Below are 5,009 nucleotides of genomic sequence, written 5' to 3' on the forward strand. Positions count from 1 at the left end.
TCGAGGTTCTGGGAATCTAATTTAATACATGAGTTTTCTTATTTGTCCACTTTCGTTAATCTAACCTCAAGTTTCGTTCATTTTGTAATTCCGACACGAGTTCATCATTAATTATGTAAACCGTTGTAAATTATCGTTTTTAATTCGTTTACGACTTGCCCAGATGCATGTAATCAATTAAAGCACTTCAATTCGAGTCTAAAATTGATAATCCATCCTAAACCTACCAATAAAAACAATGTTGGGATTCTGACTTCATAGCCAGAGCCCAGCTCTAGAACAGACGCAGGGAGTGCTGCGCCTCTTCCAGAGGACGCAACAGATGTTGCGCCTGTTCTGGGTTGGCTTCTATCCTTGAACTCTTTCTCGCTTTGACGTAGCTTCTAATTACGGTTTAAATCGACTATTATTCGTACTATCACCTCTAATATGACGTATTTCCGTATTTCAATTCTAATTTTACTTTCTTTTATTTTATTCTTCGAAATCCCGTCTTTGAGCGTGCTTCTGACGTAGATTAAATAAACCTTGTAATTATTGTAATTTTAATTATTGTAATTCATTTATTATTATGTACGATTTATTTACTTGGCATTCCCATGTAATTAATCTAATTCCCAACTTCGACCCAAATTGTTTGCTAAATTTTTTGTTAACCAACATAGTCTAATTTCACATGCTAGGATTAATCCATGTTTGTTGCATTGCATGCATTACATCGACGACATATCAAATATGAAGAACTTCCCTAATCATTAGAAGAGGCCGCTATCGAGGCGGGCGAGATTAGGTGTTCGACTTTAAGATTTTCCTAATATGTACCCTCACCCCTTACTCTAGTTATCTCTGCACATCCGTGTCCATTAGCATCTTGAGAGTCATTCTAGACATGGAATGCTAAGTGTTCGACTTAAAGAGCTTCCTAGTGTTCATGTCATTACTTCGTGTCTTGACATGACACGAGGTATTCGAACGGTTTCCGATTTTTCCACAATAAATTGGTGGCGACTCCACAAATGCATGCTTATTCAACCTTTCACCGGTTTCAATGCCTCACTAATCGGTAACGGCACGTGACGTGCTTTGGCAAACCAAGGTTCCGTGGGAGAAGTGTCGCCGCCTCGAAACCATGGCGCGGGTGCGCACGGCGCAGGTGGCCCATGTCCACAATGTGGCAAACAACAGTGAGGCACCCAACTACCTACCTTACCTGACTGGCCGACCCGTCCCTAGTGCGAGTGTCATGTTAATCAATGACGTTCAACATATGTCCCTACGTATATTTCTTAGGATGATGACTTGCCTTTTGTCCGCAAGGGAGGATGTGAGTAAGCTGAATTCTCATGAGGTCATATTGTTGATGTCTTACCTTAACCTTCATCGGGGGAAGCTTTTTACTATAGTGCTCCTGGGGTTGTATGCTCTAGTTTTGACCATATGGCACGGTCTTCGAACCGTCACATTTCGTGTGGGGCTATAGTGACCCGTTTGGCTCAGAGGCTGACTGACTTTGAGGCACCACCTCCGACGGATACTGAGTTTTTTGAGGCCGTCCCTACGATGGATGAGAAGTACTGGTGTCACATCAGGTGGCTTAAGAGGTTATAGAACGAGTCGTATGCATGGAGAGTGAGAGGATCCATGTCGATGGTGCTCCCCGATCCCGAGCGCCTACCCGTGATTGATCATTTGGCTGAGTATGACCCGGGGAGCGGTGAGCTTAGACCTGAGCCTCAGTTCTACTTGATCGACCCCACCATCCTCCTAGACCTACCCGAGCCTACCATAGTGACGGAGAAACAACCGGTTTCTCCCCCGCCACGTGAGCGTCGTAGAGGAAGAGCATCTAGGGTGGACGAGGTCGAGACTGAGCCTTCTTTTTCTGCACCGAGCTATTACCCACCACAGTACTTGCCCTACCCCACCGTCCACGACCCTAGAATACAAGTTAGTGACCTGACTGAGTGGATTTCCACTACCATGGTGCTCCGGAACATGCATGAGATGGCCTACAACCAGGGTATAGGGACTGAGTTGAAACAACCCATTTGGTGGAGGGGACCCGGAGTGGACACGAGAGTCTTCCATAGTTACGGAGTTGACCCTAGCTTTTGGAGGCCATCAGAGGAGACAGAGTTTGGTTGCCTCGCAGGACCATGGAGAGCGAACTATGGCAGTTAGCTAGGCGGTGGAGGCTGTTCAACTGGAGATTGTCAGGGAGCAGGTACATCTGGAGCAGGTACATCAGGCACATGAGGTGGGGAGGAGATGGGGGAGTGTGCGGATATGTGATTTCTGTTATATTTTTGGATTTGTTTCTCGGTTTGATGTTATTTGTTGCTCTTTTATCGTACTCTTTCATTTTGGATGATTGTAACTGGCCATACGGCCGCTACTTGTTTTCACGTATTACGTTTGGGACTTTTAGATAGAAACCTCGAATTGGTGATGGAGTATATTAATGTTTGCATGTATGATCCTTGGTGAATGTGTGTTTTGATGTCAAAAACTTGCTTTCTCACCTGGAAAACTCGACCGGGCCGAGTAACGCTTACTCGACCGAGTACACCATTATATTCGGCCGAGCACCTGGATAGTACACTCTTCGTTCTTTGGAATTGTTATAGATCTAAATAACTGTTTTGGCACGTGTATGCTTCAATACTTTAGTAATGTTTTCGGATTTTATGAGATGCGCCTTGTATATATGATCACGATATATGATTGAATCTAGGATGCGACGGTAATGGTACTATGAGATGTGGTTTATGGGCGTTAACGGTAGTCAGAGTTGATCAAGGGCAATGGCGTCTTTATACTTCTCGCATTTCTCTAATTAGGTTGCGTGTCTTGTCTCTTTGAATTACATGCCTAAGGTGGTTGTTTATATACGTATGGAAGTGTCGTACTTGCCTTGTAATAGAGTAAATGTTCCGTAATTGTTGTCATCTTGCATATGTTTGACCTTGGTAGATCGGTAGAATGAACTTCGGGGACGAAGTTCCTTTTTAGAGGGGTAGATAACGTCACAATAAAGGATAAAAGTTCTAACAAGTTGACCAAAGTTTCTCCTATGCTTCAACTTTATTTTGACTTACATGTTACGAGTTGTCACAAACTTACAAACTTAATGTATGTAACGAGTACAATTGAATGTCGTGAAAAACCTCATAAAAAAAGAAAAAAAAACACCTTTTTAGGGTCTTATCTGTCCTAAATGTTGGGTTGCATTCGTTGTAGTGTAGTGATAATCTTTCTTAGGTGTTGTCGCTGTGTTGGGAGGTATGAGATGAACTTCGAGGACAAAGTTCCCTTTTAAGGGGTGAAGACTGTACAACCCGCCCTGTTTAAGGACCTCTGGACCGATCGTTTGACCAGAGTAGACCGTAAGAGGGGATAGGTGGGAGGATAAAGGACCTATGTATCTATTTACTCGACCTAGTAGGGACTACTCGGCCGAGTAATGGTAACAGTAGACCGAGTAAGGCATGCTCGACCGAGTATGAGAGTACTCGACCGAGTATAGCCGCTGTCGACGCGTTATTATAAAATGCAAGTTGGTAAGTCTTATTTCATTTCCAACGGTTACATATCTCTCTAACCCTAACATATCTCTCTCTCACCTATCACCCACTTTTCTATAAACTCTCATCTAGCTTAGACACTAACCAAGGAAGGGGGATTGGCTTATATGTGGAGTATTCAAGTAAGGATGTCATCGTTGTTGACTTCGGTCACGTCTTAAGGTAAGTCGCCGTTTCGTTGTTGTCTTTCAGTAGGTCTTTCGGGTAGTCTTGTAATAGGATGTGGTTACCGTTGGTAGGATTCGTCTCGGAATCTTACCTTGCTAGTTGTTGGATGCATTTTCATGGATTAGCGATAAGGTATGGTTTCCCTACTCGGTTTACTATTAATTGATTTAAGATTGTATTGTGATTGTTGTACGATTTGATATTGTGATTATCTACCGTTCTTGGATTCAGAGTTGGGTGTTGGAGTTGTGATAGTTGATGTTGATGTTCGCGAGGTGCGTCATCGGCTGAGTGGAGTCACTTGCGAAAGTGGCTTCACGCCCTAGTTTTGCCCTCTGTTGAACCCGCCACAGGAGGGGATGTGCACATTAATGGACAGGGTTATCGCTCATTGATGAGCGGGGGATTAGGTGGGTACGGCTGCGGTCCCCCACTGGCAGGGCTACACATTTTATTGTGTAGTCGATTACTTGTTATGATTGGGAGTTGGAGGTGGAGGATGATCACCTGTTTATCTTATCGTACTTGTTTTATCTTGTTATACTGTAACTAACCCCGTGTTGTGTTTTTAAAATTGTGGTGATCCATTCGGGGATGGTGAGCAGTTGATTTAGCAGGTGCAGTTGGTCTTGATGCTTTATGGCTTGGAGGGGAATCGAGCACCGGGGTAGATGTCATCGACACTCATGTTTAGTAGTCTTATAGTTATCCATGTCGTATCTTACCACGCTGTCCTATAATGTAAAGACTTAAGTTATTTAATAAATGTTCTTTTATTGTTGATTTGATCCACTACCTCGAGCAACCGAGATAGTAACACCAGCATACAGTGGGGTGGTCCTTGGTAAGGCACCTTGGTGTACGGGGGTGTTATAGTATGTTCTTGACAATATAAAGTAAAATCACTGTTTATGAACATATACTCGAACAGTAAACATATGCAATAACACAACCTTTAATTACATATCAATGTTATTACTAGTTCAAATAACCGAACATGCTTGACTAGTTATCCTACTAATCAAGCTTCCCAACAGAGTTACCAATTTCTCGCAATTATCAAACATGCACAAGGGATGTAAACAACAAAAGCCATCTTATCGTTACTCATGCTCATTACTATCATTAAGCTGTACATACATAGTATAAGTTGCCAGTTCTCACTATTAAACACAAATTTGTATCCACGTTAGTACTACTTGGCAAATAACTTAAAATATGCATATGAATCAATTATATATGTATAAACTGTAATTC

The sequence above is a fragment of the Silene latifolia genome, chromosome X (assembly GCF_048544455.1).
Source record: "Silene latifolia isolate original U9 population chromosome X, ASM4854445v1, whole genome shotgun sequence".
In the NCBI taxonomy this organism is placed as follows: Eukaryota; Viridiplantae; Streptophyta; class Magnoliopsida; order Caryophyllales; family Caryophyllaceae; genus Silene; species Silene latifolia.